Source organism: Tamandua tetradactyla, chromosome X, assembly GCF_023851605.1.
Source record: "Tamandua tetradactyla isolate mTamTet1 chromosome X, mTamTet1.pri, whole genome shotgun sequence".
Lineage (NCBI taxonomy): Eukaryota > Metazoa > Chordata > Mammalia > Pilosa > Myrmecophagidae > Tamandua > Tamandua tetradactyla.
The window spans coordinates 8,391,810-8,413,949 of NC_135353.1; the positions used below are offsets into that span (position 1 = coordinate 8,391,810).

Here is a 22,140-nt window from a genome sequence, read left to right on the forward strand (position 1 = left end):
CTTTTCATTCCGGGTATGGACAGAGATGAGTTAAAAAAAATAAGGAAAAATAAATAAATAAATAATGGGAGGAAAGGGGTTAAAAAAAACTGGGAAGATTGAAATACTAGTGGTCAATGAGAGGGAAGGGTTCAGGGTATGGGATGTATGAGTTTTTTGTTTTTTTCTTTTTTCTTTTTATTTCTTTTTCTGGAGTGATGCAAATGTCCTAAAACTGATCATAGTGATGAATACACAACTATGTGATGACATTGTGAGCCATGATTGTGTACTATGGATGGACTGTATGCACGTGAAGATTTCTCAATAAATATATTTTAGAGAAAGGATGGCATGGCCTACTAGAAGGGCACATCATTTCCTTAAAATTTTTTCTCAATGGGCTGTTGTTTCGTACTAAGTCTCGGTGTCTTGACTGTCAAATGGAGGTAGCAGTAGTGTCTAACTCAGAGCTGTTGCAAGGATTAAATGAGAAAATGCAGGTATGGTGCTTAGCCTAATTCTTAGCATGCAACAAATGCTCAAGAAATGGGAGCTAAGACTATTGCTATGATTATGAATTATGTCCCAGGTCCAAGCTGTGGCCATTTATGCAGTCTAATGTGATCTGACCCTCAGTGAGGAGAGTGGCAAGCCCCTCCTGACCTCTGTTAGCGATCCCCAGGACACTTGTGGAGGAATAAAACATGCCTGGGTGGGGGAACCGCCCAACTCTGGATTTAATTCTCCATGACTGCTAGTTAACTTTTCTGAACCTCAGTTTCCTCGTCTGTAAAACAGAAGTATCGGGTCCTGCGGAGTTGCTGAAATGATCAAAGATATTGCATATTGAATAGATGGTGAACAACTGAATCTCAATGTGGGCAGGAAGCTAGTTGAGTCTCCAGTGTCTGAAACAATGGACAGGGCAGCTTGACTGATGGCATGAAATACCAAGCAGGACCTGCCCCCTCCTGCCATCTTGGAGTCTGTACGGGCTCCCTGAAGCGGGCCCACTCGTTCATCTATTTTTTTCACAACTATTCATCTTTTGTTTGCAAACACCTTTTGAAAGATGTAAATGAAACATCTCAGGATGACTCTCAAATTTGATGCCGACAAATGATCATGGGTGACCCCTTCCCATTTTTTGGCTAAATGAACCAAGGAAGCACTAATTGCTTTGAAGTTAATAAAGACTTTATTGCCTTCAAATACTTGGTGCTTGTTTGGTTGCTATGATTATAGTTATCACAGCATCTCTAAATAATGTAAGCTGGCAGAAGTTTCTACCTTTTACAAGTTTTAAATCCCAATAGAATTGACAGAAAAAGCTATAACCACAAATTGGTTTGCAATTTTCCTCCTTTTTTCCCCAGCAAGTCCTGTATGGTTATATTATGAACCCTGCTTCGCACAAACTGTTTGTGACTTTTATAGCCCTTTTGTGATCTAACTGGCTATCTCATAAGATATTCCATTGCAGCTTCTTTTTCAATTGCTTTTACTGTAAAATGCCCTTGTGGAGAATTCTCGGGGACCATTTTACACTCTTACGGTATTGATTTGCTAAACCTGATGATAGGTGTGTATTTAAGACACAGTGTCATGTAAGAACGGAGTGGGAAGCTTATGAAAAACAGAGGCGAAAGCTTTCATCGATGAAACATTGTGTACCATTTGTATGTTCAGGAACTCAAGGAGTATCCATAATAATCTTTGCATTCATTTCATAAACTCAGCCCAAGGAAATACCACCTGAAACATGATAGTTTGGGCTGCATAAGAATTCCTTTCCCATTATTGTTATCTTTAACTGCAGAATAATTCAATAGTGAATACCTAAAAACATTACAACATCATTTGCTGAGGTGACAAAAGTAGGGAGTTTGGCAGTGCTTTCATTTTTAAATATTTTTCATGGCACACCACAAGAGAAGTGCATATCTGTCTGTAATTGAATTGACGTTTGGTGCTCAAAATAATAACCAGATGGAATAGACTTGTTGGAGGCATTTTATCTTCAGCCCTGCCCCTACATGTCTTTGTTTTCATTCTATAGACAATGGTCTAATGAGAAAGAAGTTGAGTATGAAAAGAGCATGAGGATGCAAGATGTAAGGAGAGGAAAGAGAAGAGAGAACTGTGAGGACACAAGAAAAGAAAGGGAAGCAGACATATAGAAAATAGAAAGAGAAAAGAACATAAAAGAGAGAAATAAGAGAAAACAAATTAGAAAGGGAAGAATGATTGGTGGTAATAGGTTGTTTGTTTAAATAGGAAAACTATGAAGATGTTCTGGCTGGCTGCCATAAGGTTTCTGCCAAAACATACTCCCTGCCTCAGTCACACTCCCCCTGCCCAAAGAATTCTCTATCCAAAGCACTAGTAGTTATTAATAAATGTCTGTGTTCAAGGTCCCGATTTCTCTCCCTTCCAGAACCTATTAGTTCTCTGGATAAATGAAAAGTTTAAGTCTCAGGCATGCCATAGAGAAAACCCTAGCATGACTCAAAGAGGCACCAAAAAGTAAACTAGTGATCAGAATTATTAAAGAAATTCCAACACCATCACTAGTAAAAGCAAGGTCTTAGGTCTCAAGTTTGGAAAATCTTGCAATGAGATCAGTGAAAAAACAGAGCTGGAGGAAGGCACCAGCTGAATGCATTGCATGCTTTTCAATTAGAGAATCGGGGAAGAATTCATAACTGTCCTTTCCACGTGACATTGAAGCTTTTATTCTAAGGGGTCACCAAAAGAGATCCACCAATAAGCTTCCATTTGAGCAACAAAGATCAATGAATATGGATTGAAGTGGTGTGCAAAGTTCAATCGCGGGGAAAATGGCAAAGAGGTCATTCCAATTTGGCTATTCTCTGATGTGGGAGGGAGTGGCTTGCTGTGAACACCAGCAAGAGGGACTCAACTGTGTATTCTCTATAATTATGAGCTATAAATTTCACTCTGTGCTCTCCAGATGCTGCATCTTCATTTAAAAACCACAGCATTCATGGCCACTTCCAGCCAAGCTCAGCCAAGAGGCGGATTCCCCACTGACTCTCAACAAGAGTGACTGACTTGAACTTGAATGACTTCTTTCTCTACTTTGCATAGAAAAGGTGACACGATTCAGGGGTCCATCAGTGTCAGGGGTGAGGGACTCATACAGCCAGTGCAGTGCAGCGTGGGGGAATGTTTCCATACGCCCTTCTCATCACAGCTGAGACTGAGTAAATAGAATTGTCAGGCTTTGATGTGGCTATGTTACTTTTGGCATAAGACGCTCTCATGTATTTTGTTATTTTCTTTTATGACATGGGATGCTGAAAAGAGAACATCCAGTACAGCCTTCATGCTTCCCCACCTTTGGACTTAGTCTTTACATAATGAATAGTAGATGGGTAGCAGGAGAGCTGCAAGACAAGGCAAGGAAAATGCCAGACTTATCAAGATCATCTGAATTGTGGCTTAGTTTTGAGTCAACAGATGTTTATCCTGCACTTACCATATGCTAAGGATTTTAATACATAGAGAATCTCATTTAATTTTCCTTTAATCTTCATGGTCATTGTAGGAAGCATTATCCTATTTTAGAAATAAGGATACTAGGGCCAGGGAAAGTTTTAGGAATTGTCTGAAGGCCACACAGCTATCTGGATTACAAATTCAGTTCTTCAGAACTGGGTCTGAAACTCTGGTCCCTGAACCTAGGTGGCAGATTTTCCAATACAGGGTTGACCAACATGAACTATTCCAAAAGCCCTACAGGTATTAACAAATTCAATCTCCATTGAGTCCTATGGGGCCATGAGGCCAAATCCTATCATTATGCCCATTCAAAAGATGAGGAAAGGGAGGCAGAGAGAGGTGAAGAAGCTTGCATCAGGCTACCCAGTATAGAAGTATTAGATATGGGATTTGAACCCAAATTATAGAGTCTCCTTTTTCCACACTTCCAGACTGAGCCTCTTGAAATCCAGATCGACTTTTTTTTCTATGCTGTATGGTGGGGGACACATTTCATTCTTCTTCCATGTGACTATCCCATTACTGCATTTGTTGAATTTTTCTTGGGGGGGGCGGTCAAGGGCATGGGCCTGGAATTGAACCCAGGTCTCCCACATGGCAGGCAAGAATTCTATCATTGAACTACCATTGCAACCCCTAAGATAGACTTTTTAATCACTGTCTGTAAAATGGGTAGATTGTGTAAGTGTGTGTATAAGAATCTTGTTATATGCATTTACTTTTTGAGTAGATCTGGCTGGGTTGATTGCTGATATTCATTCTAGGAAGAACTTTCTGGCAAAATATGGATATTAGGACTCAACAGAAGTAGGGTACACCCATGTTACCTAAAGATTACTGGAACCAGAAAGGTTTGCAGATTTTTTGGGCTTGATTCTGACAGTTTAAAAAATTCAGTCTAAATCACACTTGGGTTGGCATCTATCTGGAAGTGGAAGCATCTGGGTACTTGAACCCCTATCCACCCTCCACACTACTAAACTCTAATCTCCCTGTGGGCAGGTGTTGGCTTCTTCATCCTGGCATCCCCTGCAGTGTCTAGTAGAACAGAGGCTCAACACATTGTCACTAAAGTGCATCAAATCATGCATAATGCCTTCCATGGAAGAGGTGCTACTTGTCCAAATTATCCCCATTTTCATAAGTGCCATGAAATCAAGCATGGTTCAGCTAGATGGAAGGTGTATGAAACAGTAACAGATTTGACCTTGGTGGAAGCAGATTGATATTTGCTAAAACTATATTTTAAGTAATGGATTTTCTACATGCCTCACTGTTCTCTTTTCATTAGCTAGTACATTTAACGACTATCTTTGGTCATTAACTACATCCCTGAAACAACTCAAAGTACATGCTGTAAGGAAGTTTTATATTTCAAAGTTCCACAGTCACCCTTCCATTCTAAGAAGAGTTGAGGATCATCTAAATCCAATAAAGCTGAAATTCAAGTCACTCTTTATGGAAAAATTTTAAACCTTGTGGTCATCTCCAATGTTATTATCTATGTCAATAGAGCTAAAGTCATAAATGTAACTAGGCCCCATATTTCTCCTGGCACTACCAAAATTTAAGCTGTGCCTCCATTGTGTCATATTCTCCTTCTTCACCAACAAAAACCAGCCCCAGAAAAACACCAGAAAATTCCTTTGCTGTGACAAATACATATGAACCATCCTCCTCCTTCTAAGGTCTAGATACTCAGCAGCTTGATAAACACATGTGATCAGATAAGCTTTTGGTTGGATTTAGAAAGTGATTTGGAATCCTGTGGGAGGAGTTATCTGGTACACTGTGGATTCCCTTGCTGAGAATAAAACCTTCCAGGCAAAGACTTTACATCCTACAAAGCAAACAACCATGTGTTTTCTTAGGAGTCGAAGTATTTTTTAATTCCCTATGCTGTGTCTAGGGGACCCTGTGATACTCTGACAGCACACACTGCAATTTTTGACACAGGCTTGTATTTCATCTGTGGTACATGTTTATCTTTTACTTTCTACTGAGCTAGACATTACTTGCTAGGTTTCAGTTCCCGAATTTCAGCATAAGACAGTAGTAGGGTCTAATATTTATGCACTGAGAACACACATCATAAAGCTTACCTTTGAAGTAATACTGAGGGTTGACTTTATTAGGGATAACACTTTTAATGATGTTTTTGGCCTTTCAAGGACAAAACCCCTCACGCTGGATGTATGAGGTGCAAAAGTAAACATCTGATAAGCCAAATCTTTACGAAACTTATTTCTGCAATGGTGAAACTAGGCCTGCATGTAATTATGCCTAAGAGTCATCCCCAGAAAGCCTTGTTTGTTGCTCAGATGTGGCCTCTCTCTTTAAGACAACTCTGAAAATAAACTTACTACCTTCCCTTCTACATGGGACATGATTCCCAGGGAGGTAAGTCTACCTGGAAACGTAGGACACTACTCTGAGGGATGAACATTGCCCTGACATTGTGGGATTGAGAATGAATAAAAGGAGGAAAAGAAATGGAACAAAATACAGTTTCAGTAGCTAAGAGATTCCAAATAAAGTTAAGAGGTCATTCTGGAGGTTACTATTATGCAAGCCTTAGCCAAGTATTGCAAACTACCACAGTATGCCAAGCCCCAACCCAAAGTATTCCCGACAACCCTACGAAATGCCCTGGGCTTTATGTAAGTCTCTATAAAAGTTTGTTCTTAGTAAGTTTTTCTTTCTCAGGAACTTAAGGCCTCTAGATTGAGCCTAGGCCAGATATGTCCTGAAACCCAGTGGTACCAGTCTCTCAAAGAACTACAACCAGGTTCATTTCTCTACCCCAGAAGGTCAACATCCTTTTCCAGCACAAAGAAGCCAAAATGGTCATTGTCCAGATATCCCTGAAGATTGAGAGAAGGATCAATAAGAAGGAGGAGGTATAATTGAGAAATTAGGATTTAACAAATGACTGTGACTACTGACTCAATATAGATAGATAGATAGATAGATAGATAGATAGATAGATAGATAGATGATAGATAGATAATCAATACTACTCTGTCTTAGTTAACCTACCTCTATTGCAAGGCTTAAAATTGGGAACTGGGTAAATTGCAATACTAGTGGTCAATAACAGGGATGGGTAAGGGATATGAAATGTATAGCGATTTTCGTTTATCTTTTTATTTCTTTCTCTGGAGCAATGCAAATGTTCTAAAAATGATCATGGTGATGAAAACACAACTATGTGATGACATTGTGAGCCACTGATTGCATAATTTGGATGGACTGTGTGGTGGTGAAGATAACTCAGTAAAAATGCAAAAACATTTTTTTAAAAAGTAAACCATCTGAACTCTGAAATCTATAAAGTCTGGTAAAGGTTAATAAAGCCATATCAAACTATAAGTCAGACTATAACCTATGGACCACCACAGTACAGATTTGACACATTTCAATTCTGGTTTGGAGGCATAAGGTCCCCAAAGTTGTTGCTGTGTTGCTGGCATTATTTGTTTGATTATCTTTGAGACATCTATATGCTTTATGAGGCGCACATGGGTAACAACAAGCATGGCACTGGCCAGAGTACATTGATGCCAAAAGAATGTCAGCCATTGCTCTAGTTTCAAAATCTGTCAGTGAAATTTGGCAAGCATGTGCTTCCCATGATAAACTTGTTCCTCAGCCCCTGCCTTTTGGGTCTTCTGTAATCAGCTGAAGACGAAGAAAAGCCTTTGCCAGTAAGGAAGCATTATGACAAATAATGGATGCTGTGTCCCTTCTGCTAGCAAGGAGGGAGATGAATGGAAGGGGTTCTTCATCAGTAACTGACTTCCAGGATGAGTAGAGAGTTGGAGAAAAGGGATAGTAACCGGGGAATAAAGTGAAGTGGTGATACTTTAATGAGCATATCCTAAAAACTGGGAAACCAGCAGAAAAGGATGATTGCCTGTTATTAAACAGCACTGAGGTATTTAAAACCCATTGGCAAAATCATGCCAAGATTGCCAAGGACAAAGGTATGGAAAAGAAGGTCCTTAGAAATAAACTCCCTTCTACTTTTTCTCCTCTTTCCAGAGAATTTCAGAGAGAAAGAGACAGAGAAGCAAAATGAAACAGGTTCCTTGCATTCTCAAAAACCCAAACCATACTCTATGAGGAACAAATGGCACGACATTTGAATTATTCTTTAGCCATGAATTAGTACCTCTTAAGAGTCTCACGTTTTTGAGCCATTGATTTTTGATAAATCTTTATTGGCAAACATGAAAACAGATGTAGGCGTGCCAGATGGCTTTTCCAGACTTAGGTCTAATTGCCAGACCTGAGGCCAACTAAAACTGAGAAAATTAAAGAAATAATTTATTCTCTGCCTCCTGACTCTGAGATGGTGCACTCTGTGCACACGAGTTCATGCACCATGTTACAAAACCATCTATTTTGAAGAGAATCACTCATTCACCTTCCATGCTGAAAGAAGTATACCAAGGGAGGGGGACGCAGAAAGTAGTTTCAAACCCTTAAAATATGCTAAGAAACAGGGAAAATACCAATTACAGGTTATCCAAAATTTTATGAGAAAGCACTTGACTCATTTGAGCCAACAGTGTTTACAGTTGCAGCAACGAAAATTCTAATTTTGTGCTCTGATGAACACAAAACGATCCACGCTCAACCTTGGCAAAACATATAATGACTGTGTAATCGAAGTGACTTTGTTATATTAAAATATTTCGCAAAATTATAGGAAACTGCCAAGTAGTGAGAACATGTGTTGCGAAGCCTCAGATATGTGATATAGTAGCCACAGCACCACCACCACAACCAACACCCCCATTTCCACCCACGACTGTTTTGCAAGTACGATGAACAGTTTACAGAATGGAAGCACACCCATCATTCTTCACACCAACTTACTAAAAACCAACACACAAGATGTTAGATGCTTTTGAGAAGGATCTACATAACAGAGTCATTTTATTTTAAGCATCCAAACATATCAAGTTAGAATTAACTTTTGTATCAGATCTCTCCCAACATGCTTAAAATGCTATCAAATTCCTCTTCACTTTCTGTTTGGAACATAGAAAAGAGGAGGCTTTTTTCCTGGTGACATGCCCTAGTCAGCTATTGGTTCCCACCCATAATGGAGACAATGGGGAAATCACAGCATATAACAAGGTTGTAAAAGAAATCCAAATCACAGATTCATGTGTGTGAATACGAAGATTCGGAGAGGACCATGACTGCAAAGCTTTGAGGCCTGATCCCTATTCTATTCTCTTGGGGCTCTTTGTTTCAGAATGGGTCAAAAAAATACACTTGTGCATTGAGCTAAGGTTTTCATCTTCGTGACCTATATGCAAAGTCCAAATATCTAGTAAAAGGTTGCCTTCACAAACAAAAGGCAGCATATACACAAGTAAAGTGAAGTAAAACTAATGTTCAACTGAGACTCAGAATAGCCAAAACAATCTTGGGAAAGAAGAAGAAGAACATTGGGGAATGCAGACTTTCAGATTTCTAAACCTACTACAAAGTTAACAGTAATTAAGACAGTGTGGTACTGGCATAAGGATAAATATAGAGATCAATGGGATAGAAGTGAGAGTCCATAACTAACCTATATGTTTATGGTCAATTGATTTTGGGTAAGGGTGCCAAGATGACTCAATGGGGAAAAATCAGTATTTTCAACAAATAATGCCAGAATAGCTGGATACATGCAAAAGAATGAAATTGGACCCTTTCCTCACACCATATACAAAAATTAAATCCAAACAGATCAATGGCCTTCATGAAAGAGCTAGAATGATAAAACTTTTGGAAGAAAATATAGGAGTAGTTCTTCATGACTTTTCATTCAGCAACAGTCTTAAAAATGACACTAAAAGCAAGAAGAACAAAAGAAAAATAGATAAACTGGACTTCATTAAAACTAAAAAAATTTGGTGCTTCAAAGGATACCATTTGAGTAAATGCTAAGACAACTCACAGAATGGGAAAGATTCTTGCAAATCATGTGTCTGGTTCTAGACTTGTATCTAGAATATATAAAAAATTATTAAAACTCAACAATAAAAAGAAAAAGGATCGGAATGGCCAGTTCTCTGAAGAAGATGTACAAATGGCCAATATGCACAGGAAAAGATGCTGAACATCATTAGTCATGAGGGAAATGCAAATTAAAACCACAATGGGATATAACTGCACATACCCTTGGATGGCTAGACTCAAAAAATCAGAAAATAGGGGGCGCGTGCTGCGGCGGCCGCCGGGTCCTGAGCGGGTCCTGAGCGGCTCCGCGCGCTCACTGCAGCCCCCACCGCGGATCCCGCCACCCCACCGCGTCGGCGCCCCTGCGCAGCTGGGCCAGGCCCGGAGGAGAGGACAAAGAGGCGCCTGGGCCGCCCGCGGGAGCCGCGCCGGGGACCGCAGGCTCCACGATGGTTTGCGGAGGCTTCGCGTGTTCCAAGAACTGCCTGTGTGCGCTCAACCTGCTCTACACGCTGGTGCGTCTGCTGCTGATTGGGATTGCCGCGTGGGGCATCGGCTTCGGGCTCATCTCCAGTCTCCGCGTGGTGGGCGTGGCCATCGCAGTGGGCATCTTCTTGCTCCTGATCGCTTTAGTGGGGCTGATTGGCGCTGTGAAGCACCATCAGGTGCTGCTGTTTTTTTACATGATTATTCTCTTACTTGTATTTATTGTTCAGTTTTCTGTGTCCTGTGCTTGTTTAGCCCTGAACAAGGAGCAGCAGGGTCAGCTTCTTGAAGTTGGGTGGAACAGCACAGCAAGTGCTCGAAATGACATCCAGAGAAATTTGAACTACTGTGGGTTCCGAAGTTTTAACCGTAGTGATACCTGCCCGGCCAGCTGTGCTACAAGTGGTCACCAGTGCTTATCGTGTGCTCCGATAATAGGAGAATATGCTGGAGAGGTTTTGAGATTTGTTGGCGGCATTGGCCTCTTCTTCAGTTTTACGGAGATCCTGGGCGTATGGTTGACCTACAGATACAGGAACCAGAAAGATCCTCGTGCTAACCCTAGTGCATTTCTTTGAGCGAACAAGAAAAACCTTTCATAGTCTGCATTTGTTCAGTTTCTCCAACTTTTTTAAGTTAAGCTGTTTTACCCGTGTAAGGAAATAGTATCTGAAAAATGACATTATTGACAGTGGAAGTATATATTTCTACTCTTATGTTTCTCTAAATGTTTTTGCTTTTCCATTGCTAAAAAAAAAAAACAAAAAAATTGAAGTGTGTGGTCTCCTAAGTCTCAGTAGCACCTGTGTGATCTGTGCACATGTCTGCCGCTGCCCACTGTGGCCTTCCATAGCATTTGTATGTGCAGAAGAAGTTTGTATGGCACTACTGTGTTGATCATATGGGAATCTGAATATCCACCTCACTGGAATAATTGTATGTAGCACAGGGCTGCATAGGTAACTCCTACTGGGAAAAAAGTTGAGGTTTGTTAAAGCCAGGATATATGGAATTCTCTTATGTTCAGTTCAATATGGGAAATTCAAATTTCCATTTTTTTCCCTTAGGAAAGATGTGTTGTGGTGAAAATTGTTACTATCAAGTGATAATTTAGTTTTCGTAGTCTTTTAGGATTACATTAATGCATTCTAGAAATAGCTAGATCTTTAAGAAAGTGTTGGTTTAGTTTTTGGACTTTTAGAGGTAAGTGTGAAGGAGAAGTGGTCTCATGAAATGTACTACTGTATAAACATTTACCTTTTGCATTCAAAATGGAATGAATTTGAGTAATTCAGAAAGTATGTCTATATAATCTTGATGATCCTTTTGTAATAATTTGAAGTCCAAAAGACTGCATTTTTCAAGTTATCTTCAATGTGTTGGCCAGTATAGCAAAAAGATATTTGATTATCTGAAATACCTTTTTCATGAAATTTCTCAGTATTGTAACAGCAATTTCTCAAATCCAAACATGTTTGAATATGATCTCCCTGTAATTTGAAATTGAAATAGTATTGTGATTCTGTATATTATATTAAAAAAATAAATAAAGGATGGAAACCTTAAAAAAAATCAGAAAATAAAAAGTGTTGGGGAGATATAGAGAAACTGGAGCCCTCATGCACTGCCAGTAGGAAGCAAAATGGTACAGCCCTTTGGGAAGCTGTCTGGCAGTTCTGTAAACAGTTAAGTGCACAGTTACTATATGATCCACCCATTTGACTCTCATGTATATATACAAAGGAACTGAAAACAGGTGTTCAAACCCAAATGTGGGCATGAATGCTCACAGAAGACCTTTTCACAATAGCCACAAAGTGTAGGCAATCCAAATTTCCATCAACTGATGTATAAACAGTATGCAGTTTAACCATGTGATAGAATATTATTCAGTCATGAAAGGGAATGAAGTACTCATTCATGCTACAGCACTGATGAACCTTGAAAACAGAAAAGGCCACATATTGTGTGATTCCATTTATAGGAAATTCCCAGAATTGGTAAATCCATAGAGACAGAAAGCACATTGGTGGTTTCCAGTGGCTAGCGGGAGGGAGGAAATGAAGAGTGCCAGGTTTCTTTTGGGGGTGATGACAATGTCCTAAAAGTGATAGTGGTTGTGGTTGCACAAATTTGTGAATATTCTAAAAGCCAAAGAATTGTACACATTGAATCAACGAATTGTATGGCATGTGAATTACATCTCAATAAATTTGTTTAAAAACTGTGTAATTGGGTGGTGCTATGGTGGCTCAGTGGCAGAATTCTCGCTTGCCATGCCGGAGACCCGGGTTCGATTCCTGGTGCCTGCCCATGTAAAAAACAAAAACAACAACAAAACAACTGCATAATCACCTAAAAACCTCTACTTTATGTGTGTATGATGGAGAAGTTTTAAAAGAGTGAGAGGGATATCATAGGGAATGCTGACTAACCAATATGGGTATCCATATTTCTTTAATTCTTTAGATCATCACTCTCCAATTTTCTAGCTCACTTTACTGGATTATAATGATCACTTTACTGGCTTATCATGTCAGGGAATTAGTAAACAAACTGTGTAGGTGATACGTGGTTTATATGGACATTGTGGAATGTGGGCAGACACTAGCATAATGTTTTCCAATCAGTGTAAGATTGACTATAGTTCTGTTGAGGTGGTAGGAGGTGGACAGAACAAAGGGGTTATTTAACATCAAACTACCCAACCCAGGAACAGAACTGGATGCTCTGCAGAATGAGACTGAACACAATCACATCCAAACATCTAGAAATTTGGAGCAACGAGGATTTTTGTACAAATGACAACGAGACTGGTTTACAGTGATAGTCTTGTATGGTGCTCCCGAATCATCAAAGGAGAAGATGATGCTGAATTTTGAGGGTTTTTTTTTTGTTTTTTTTGCTAAGGGTATTCATTGCTTTCAAATTCCTTGAAAGTTGTTTACTCTGCATGAGCTAGCTCCATCAGCCAAATTATTTTGATCAACCAAACCACTTCTTTCCCCAGGCCTGCCAAATAACAACGGCAGAACTATAATGCTTTAAAAAAAAACAAAAAAGCCATGTTGTTCTTATTTTTCATTTGCTGTGTTATTCTTGTTTGAAGTATTTTGGTGTATGTATATATATATATATATATATATATATATATACACACACACACATATATCAAAATCACATATATATGATTTTTTTATCAGTGAAAAATTATTTCAAGAATCAGATTTCAGAAGGCTTCATAATATGCTCTCACTTGAAAGACAAATCCAATTCGACATGAAGTTTCATTATAAAGAAACTGTTACATGTGATGGCACTGGTTATTGAAAATTGAAATGAAGTGAGAGGAAGCTAACACCAATGTGTATGAGATTTTGCTTCCTTTGAATGACACAAAGAACTCAATATATCTAATCATCTCCGTTATGCCCAGTGGGAACTGAGCTAGCTACAACGATATTGCAGAAGGTTACTTCTTGATTGCTGGAAACCTGAGTATTAAGCCATATGCCACTTATATATGTAGTTAAAAAGCTTTCTGTGCCTGCTGGATCCTGGGAATTGTTTTACTTTACCTCTCTCAGTTAAAGTAAATAATAGTAATAATCTGGGCATAAAATTCATAAAAGGAAGCACTACCCAGTCAGAACCGACCGACATTTTGTCTGTTGCATTTGATGTCTGAATTATCACCAACCTAGCAGCAGGAATTAGTACATCATCTCTTATGAAGATTTCTTGGTTTCTGAGGAGTGGCCTAAATGGAGAGATTTTCAACAGGAGCACAAAGAGGTGATCATCTCCCACCTTCCTTTGCCTCCGAAGCTTCTGGGTTAGATGGAAAATGCCATTTGATGATCTTTCCCTCTGCTGTTTTCCTCTCTTCTTCCTAAAACTGTTCTGATTTTTTTTTTCTCCCCAGCTGTCCCATTTTCATGAATCAAATCAGTTTTCAGGTACCTTTCCTCCAGTCTCTAGAGTCAATGTCATGCCAAGGTCACCTGCCTCCCCTGATGTGTGGCATCTCTATCGGTTCCTTCTCCACGCTGTCATCCCCTCTTCCTGAGGTACAGTTTATTCCATTTATAATATTCTCAGTTTTCGCTTGGTGGAGTTTTGAAGCTGGGGTGAATTTCTGAATTTAGGTCTCCTACCTAGCTGGGAAGCACTGTGCTGTTAAGATAACTCTGGATTCTATTTTATAATTAAAAAAGACAGCAAGCAAGCTGGGCAAGACTGATGGATGAACTATGCCTACAAGGGTACTGTGAGACCTTTGCTACTCAGTGGCACCAGCCTCTTCCTTCTCACGATCCCCTCCATCCTGTCTCCAATCCAGGATCTAAGACAGGAGCCCTATGTCATTATGTAAGGAAGTTTTACGTTAAGAATCTGAAGCAGAAACTACAGTGAGTCTTGCCACTACTAGTAAAATGTTTAATGTGCATGTTAGAAGCTACAAGTTGATTACTGCCCTGTTAGTGAATGAGCCTCTGAAGCAATTTACAGTAAATTTCCCTAATATGTCTAGTTATTCAACCCTGCCTAAAGGGTTGCTAATGAATGCACTGCCTGAATGAACAGAAAGATTGGAACCTCGGACAGTGCTGGCCTGGAAAACGTCCATTGGCACCAGAAACCAGGGCCTCCCATTGCAGTTTCCTCTGGAGTATGTTCCTCAATTGGAGGTGATTTTCCAATAAAATCAGCCTCGATTATTGCAAGCATAGGAGCAATTCCTATGGGAGGAGATCAGGCAATTCAATTCTCAGAAAAGCAGTATGAGAAGATATTAACCTTGTAGCAGTGTTATTTCCTGAAACATGTTCTTGTTTTTCAGTTTCTTTTGTACACATCGATATTTACATGGGGAATTTTTTTTTACCCTTCCCAGTGAGATGTGATCATAGATTTAATTACTTACATATTCATGAAAAGAACATGAAATACAAGAAAGCTGGTTTAGTTTTACCCCTCCATGAACTTAATGTTTGGACCCTTATAGTTACAAGTTCCTGTGACTCTGTGTGTAAAGCTTTACTGAAGGACCAGCTCCCTTAGAGCTGTTCACTTTGGAGCCATCGAACTTCTGAGACTATCAGACAATGGGGAAAGCTCTGGAAGGCTTTTGTGTGTGTGTGCGCTGTGGTAGTGAAAAATGGAGGGAAGGACAAAAAAGGGGAGCTCAGACGCATCACAGATTCTAAGGAAGAGGGTAAAGATGCATACTTTGGCATTGACTCCTCTGAGTCCATCCTTCTAATTTCCGAGCACCGAGATGACCTTTCAAAAATAGGTAATAGCATGTGTTGTCGGCTGTTAACTTAATGGCCTTTTTATTTCCTTCTGCCCCAGTAACAAAAGCTGCCTTCTGTCACTCTTGAAAATGCCTCATGACAGCAAATGCAGCTGCCCGTGCAATAACTTCCACCTGTAAGGAGGCTGGTATCTTTATACCTGTACCTTCCCTTCAAAAACAATAGCTGGATCATAGGCTGAGTTGGAAGGTGCATATACAACAGGAGAATCATCTGTGGTTTAACTCGATAAAGACAGTAAAATTAACTGCTTATAATGCCTCAAAGTAAAACTGATCTAGAATCTAGACTATTTAAGAAGAGAACTGGGCTCCTTCCTTGGAAAGGTTAATCAAGTCAGGGCTAACCATGTGTTCAGCAATTGAACAAAGGATAGTGCAAAATCAGACTTACTCTAAGACTCAACTCACACCTTCTAGTGATGATTGCACTTCAAAGTCATATCCTTAGATGCTTGCACTCATTCATTCATTCCTTCAACAAATATTATTGATTACCTACTATATGCCAGGTATTGGTTGAGATGCCAGGGTTACAAAAGTGTACAAAACAAGATTCTTACCTGTATGGACCTTACATTCTTGTGGAAGGTAACATTCCAAAATAGAGAGAGAGCAAGACAGAGAGGGAGAGAGCCCACATGCAAATATGGTGATAATTTCTAGAGAGAAAAATTAAGAGTGGCAAGGGGGATGAGGGTATGTTTATTGGAGGAGTTGTTATTTTGGAAAGGGTGATGGTCCACCACTGTCAATCTTGCTCTAAACACACAGGTAAAGTACCTCTTAAAGGCCGTCAATATTCACATAAGAAAATGACAATGATTTCAAAACAGGACTCACATTACTTGCCTTTTTCAACAGCCATGGCTCCGAGTCATTGTCCTGGACTACTTTTCAAATTTGAAACCGCATTACAAGGTTCACCATTGGTCACCAGGGACCAGCAGTGATGGTGTCCTGCAAGAGGATCTCCCATCATGCTTTGCAACATTACAGCATCACTGCAGTAATGCTGTGCCCTGGTCTGGCATTTTCTAGTAATACGACGTGTTGAAGCAGACAGACGTTTCTGTAGTGCTTGGAAATAGTAGGTTCTCTTATTGTTTTTTGAACACTCTCCACTACAATCTTGTATCAATCATATTAAATCCCTTTTTGGAAATAGAAGGACTGAAGTTATATATGAGGATATTAAACCCTTTCATCATGGTTTGACCAAGGTAAGCTTTAAGTTAGCCAGTGTTGGAAGTAACACAAGTCTCCAGCTAGTGGGAGAGAGATGAGTAGGGTGTGTGGCATGTGTAGATGCTATTATTAGCCAATTCCTGGCACTCTAACTGCAGTGTGCGCCCTACGCTTTCCCTGCCCGTCTTGCATGGAGGTAGATAGTCCAGAGGCTGCTCAGGAGTAAACAAAAAAGCTGAAACAGTTTTCTGAAAGATTTGTCCAAAGTATCTGGAACCCATTCGTGAGAATATGGTGCCGAGAGGGAGATGAAAGTCAGAAAACATGGGGCAGGGAGGGAGGTGGAAACAGAAATGGACACTGAGGAAAGGAATCAAACAGTTCTTGAGTCATGGCTGTCTCTGCCTGCTCCAACCCCAGCAACAATTCTCTCTTGGGTTTTAAATGCCACGGGACATGAGGGTAGATTGATGGAGAGAGAATATAAATGCATATGCATATTTATACTGGATTGTAACAACATGCGCTCTACCTCCATGCTGTAAATTCTACAAATGGAAACATTTTCCTGTGGCAGAATGATTTCTTTTTTTTTTTTTTTAACCGTTGGCTCTCTAGAGGGTTGCTATTGGTTTAGGCAAAAACTTCAATAAAGCAGAAGCTATGTGCTTCCTATGTCAGTCCCTGGCCAAAGTGAGTCATTTCTATAGTTTTCAGTCACCCCAAGCTAGTAGTCAACAAAATAATAACTTTTTATCCCAGGCTCCTGATTTGGAGCATGCTCTGCAGCTGATGGAGGACTGATTTTCCTGTTTGGACCCTGTATGCAGTTACCATGTACCATTTCCTGTGAAATACAAATAGCCATACTGTGCTTGTGTGGTTGGATTTTTATGCCAGTGGAATGCACTTCAAAAAAGCAGCTCAAATAATAGTGTTTCGTGGCATGTCAAAAGTACTAAACCTTGGTGGAGCTCAGTCGTTTGAGCAATGTGAGAATAAAACCTTAAAAAATGTAAGAGATTAGCTTTTGATGAAGCCACAAGGTACCAAGTTGGATGCTTTGAGGGGCTCTAATGAGCTAAGAATTACATAAAAAGCCACTGTGAAGACTAAGCCAGATATAATTTGAAAGGTTTTGCTATGTCCATTTCTTTGCTATGTCTACTTCTTTGCAAATAGTTAAAAATGGGTCCTTTTGTAACCTCTCCCTAACTCTAACCTTTTACTTTCTAGAATAAAAGGATCCTATCCAGTACTTCCTTAGTTTTCACCACATTTTGCTGCTCTCCTCTAGATGCCAAAAGTAGGGCCCAAGTTTTCTGTCTTTGGTGGTGTGATGATTTAAGTATCCTGGCAACAATCAGCTACTCTTTCTCTTCGTTTCTGTCCTGCATTTCACAAACTTGGCATTTCCTGCTACCGCAAAAAATTCCTGCCCCTCACCCTGCTGGCATCCTAGTTGCCTCTAAATAACAGGCATTGCTCACAATACAGCATCTGCTTTCTTCTCTCAGTGCCTTTTGCAAGTGCTGTTCTGCTCCCTCCAGTGGCTTCCAACCCCAAGAAAAGATCCCTGCTGAGATAGGGGGAACCAGCTCCAAGCACTTCCTCATGCCCTCCTCTGAGCTCTGCAGGATGCTGCACATGCTTCAGTTGTGAAAACCTGTCTCTTCTGTAGGGGAATGATGTGTCTGTTTCCCAACAAGACTCTGAGAACTTTCACAGCAGAGACTTTATCTTATTCATCTCTCTGTCACTAAGCCTGGCACACAGTAGGTGTGCAATTCTTGTCTTTATTTTTAAGAACAAGTGTGTATGATTTTGCTTGAATTTCTAACAGATCAGCTATGTGGTTCTGAGTCTTTAATAGTTTTTGGATGAATCCCGAGAGGAAATATTAAAAGACAATTCTGGGTATATATCTTAGGATCAAAAACCAAGTTGACTTGTGTGAAGAGATAAGCCAGTTTTCATTTTTGTCTAAGCAGAGAATGCCAAGATGCAGAGAATTAGAAAGTAACACATAGACAAAGAGGTATTTTTAGGAATGTTGTTACTGAAATAGTTGCATGCTTCCTTTAAAATGATTTGATTCCACATCTGCTGGCTTGCTTGAGGTCCCTCAGCTTTACCAATAAATGGGTGCTTTCTGCTTCCACTTGAGCCATTGCATTGATTTACAAGCTAGCAAGCAAAGATTCTCATAAAGCTTTTGGAAAGATGAGCAACAGTAAAGAAACAAACTAACATGCTTAGAGCTTTGACGAAACTTACCTATGGGTATAAAGTTAATATAGTTGTTGAATTGCTTGCAAAACTTGTGGATTCATTAAACGTATGCACATTCGATGCTATGCTTTATGAAAATCAATTGCTCCATGAAGTTAGATTTTAGAAATTTAAAAACATGAAGAAAACCCTTCAAAAATCACCACCACCAAATTTAAAGTCACTGAAAGTAGACATGTGTCCTAAGAGGGGATGAGAATGAGTTAAGTGGATGGCAAGTGCAGAAAGTTTTGGGAAACTGGGAATTCTGGGCAGCCCACCCAGAATCCTCTTCTCTGAGGTTGCCTAGATTATGCAACTCCAACTACACAGGAAAAGGAGAGGTGTAGAAATTTGTGGAAGTTTCCTTAGACGTGAGGATGATTACTGGAACCTTCTGCATCCTGTTGGAGCTAACTGGACAACATCAAGAGCATGGCTTCTCTTAAGCAAGGGTTTAGAGAGAGGTTTTATGGTCATCTTTCCATTAACTGTTGCTAAAATGGCCCAAGTCAATTGGAGAGAAAAGGCCGTGGTGCTTGCTGTCACAGAAAAAGGCCCCCCATGGCGTGCCTGCCATCCTGAGGAGTCTTACTGGAGATGACTGGGCTCCATGTTTCTCCTCAGAGGCATCCACCCTGAAATGTCCCTTACCTCACTGAGGACTGCACCTCAGGAAATTCACAAATCATAAAATTAATTTAGAGCATGACACTGCAAATGAGGCACATGACATATTTATCATATCAGATGGAGGACAATTCTTTCCTTTCCATGACTGACTCCTTAAATAATGTGCTTACTTTGAATCCTCTTGTTAGAGATGGGCATAAGTTATGAGGGAAATGGTTTCTCAAACTACTTGTAAAGGTAAAGGTTCCTTGGGGTTGTGTCATTTCATATGGACTCAAGCATTCAATTCTGTATTTCATGAAATGCTCACCCTTCAGGACAAAGTTATCCTGTGGTCAGACACATTTGGGAAACCTTTGGTAAGACAGAGTCCAACAGGCTTCTTTCTACAAGACTTCTCTTTTAATACGTACATGGTGATGCTCAAAGGAAGGGTTGACACAGTGAATGCCAATCCTCCTTGCTGATGGAGACTTTCTTTGTGCTCCTGCTGACAATCCTCCAAGTACTGTAGTATTTGGGAGAACAAGTTCAGTATCTTAGCTTAGCAAGTTAAGATATTTATACATACTGAAGAAGTATAATGACTGAGCATTCTAAATAAATGCTGGCACATGGCCGTGATGTACAGGTTTCCAAGAACATAACAAGAGGTGCAGCCTCAAATGTCAAAATCATCTTTGGTCCTAAGGGGCCATTCAAAAGACTATACCCAACATCCTTGGGCCCACATTTATCTTGTATCTCACATATCTTTTCAGAACACTAATGATGTGCCTTCTTGGCATACCCTTTGCTTTACAAAAGTACAAGGCAGAAATGATGGGAAAGGCATGGTGCGTATGTATAAGTGTGTGTGATACTAAATATTCATAATGTACGTGCATGCATTCATCTACATCAAACCTTAGCAGATGAATTGATTTCCTAAAAGGAATGGAACTATGAAGCAGACTTTCAAGCTTTGGCATTTTTTAAGAGGTGGGAAAACCATGTGAATAATCTAGGTAATACCTGTAGGAAGGAAGAGACATGTCCAATTCCATGCCATAAGCCTGTGGCAAACTCAGGACTAAGAAAAAATTCCAATCCTTTGTTTGTGCTGAATAATTAGGGGACTAATAAAGGATTGGCATTCAGTAACCAGTGAGGGATTGTCAATGCTCTTTGACCCAACCAAAACCATCTCTTTCTTTTGGTTATGTCCCCAGGGTCTTATGCCACTGTTTTTCTCAGTCTTGGTTTCCAACTTGACTTGAACTATATGCACCAGTGTCTCAAGTCATCTTTACATCTGAAGGGAGTGGGTCTTCTTCCACAGACCTTCTCCACCTGGTTCCCTTCAAGCTTCCCTTGCACTTTAACCAATCCCCACTTATCCAACACATCTCTCTCTATCTTGCATTTATTTATAAACAGCTTTTATCTCTCTTCTGGACTCTAAACTCCTCGAGGGTAGGGCCTGTGTCAGATTTATTTTTAATCCCTGCAGCAGCTATCACAGTTCCTGGAATGTTGGAGATCCTCACTAAATATTCATTGGATGAATAAATGAATAATGCACAAACATCATGGTCAGGAAAACCTTTGTGGCTATTTGCCATTTCCAATAAGGAAACTACCCTATCTTTAAGATGGATTGGTTCCTAAATAAAGCTGCAATTTCTGAAGCAGAGTGGATTCTGATTCTGATTTGTGAAAGACAGCAACCACATTATTGAGGTATAAATGCAAGGAAGAAGTGTATGCTCGACAACTTCTCTCTCTCTCTTGCTTGCTCAGTCTGGCTTTCCCTCTTGCTCTCATTCTCTCTATTTCTTTCTCCCTCTTTTGGTAACAGATGTCAACCTCAGTTAGATTCAGCTCAACTTATTAGTGCGTGGCTTTTAGCCAAAAGCAATTCACATTTGCAGAAGTGTACCATCACATAGTCGTAATAACAGAAATGTGTTCTTTTTAAAAATGCATGTGATAAGACACATATGGAAGAAGAAATCTGTACATCTCTCAGGCCTTGTTGTCATAATGAAAACTTGGGGATGAATCCTGTAGAATATTAACATACAAGCAAAAGTCCCTTTGACACGTTAAAGAGCCAGAGTTTTAACACACACTGATCAAGCTTTGATACCGGTATGGTCCCTACATTCGGAGAACTATACCAGGCATCCCTTGTCCTGATCACTGCTCTTAAGAACATTCAATTTTGATTCTCACCTTCAGAGGTAATATTTAGTGTATCCAGGTACATTACGTGCTTATATTCACTAGGCTTATGTTTAATTTCTCCTAGATATGAAGTGTAATTAACATGTAGCACAGTCTCCCTATGGTGATGAAAGAAACTCACAGCCCTGAAGGTATTACAAATAAACTGAACAAATGGTTAAGAAATGAGGAGAGGGAGGTGAACCTTGAGAGAGGAAAGCATACAGATAGATGGATATTGTGAATCACCTACTGTCACCCTGATTGAAAGACTCCTTGGCTTTACTTAGATATTGGGGAGTGACAGCATTTTAAATAATGCATATAACATCTTGTAATATATCCATCTACCCACAACTGGGAAAACTAGCACTAGGTTCCAGAGGTATGTGTATGTTGTCGAGGCTACGGCCACAGAGAAAGGGGCAGGAGGTTTCTAAGGCATCACTGTACTGTTGATGGATCTAAGATCCATAACAATTTTCAAAAGTGGTAAAGGATGGGTAAGCCTCTTTGCTCTGAGCCCCAGAAAGTCCAGAACACATGATAAGGGCTCAGTAAAT

At 39.9% G+C, this 22,140-nt stretch overlaps 1 protein-coding gene and 1 pseudogene across 5 annotated transcripts in view; one reads left to right on the plus strand and one right to left on the minus strand.

Annotated features, from left to right (window-relative positions):
- The window catches only part of AFF2 (ALF transcription elongation factor 2), a 506,169-nt gene that overhangs the window by 61,410 nt on the left and 422,619 nt on the right, over nt 1-22,140 (minus strand). The window lies entirely within an intron of this gene.
- Nucleotides 9,747-11,523, plus strand: LOC143670196 (tetraspanin-13 pseudogene; annotated as a pseudogene).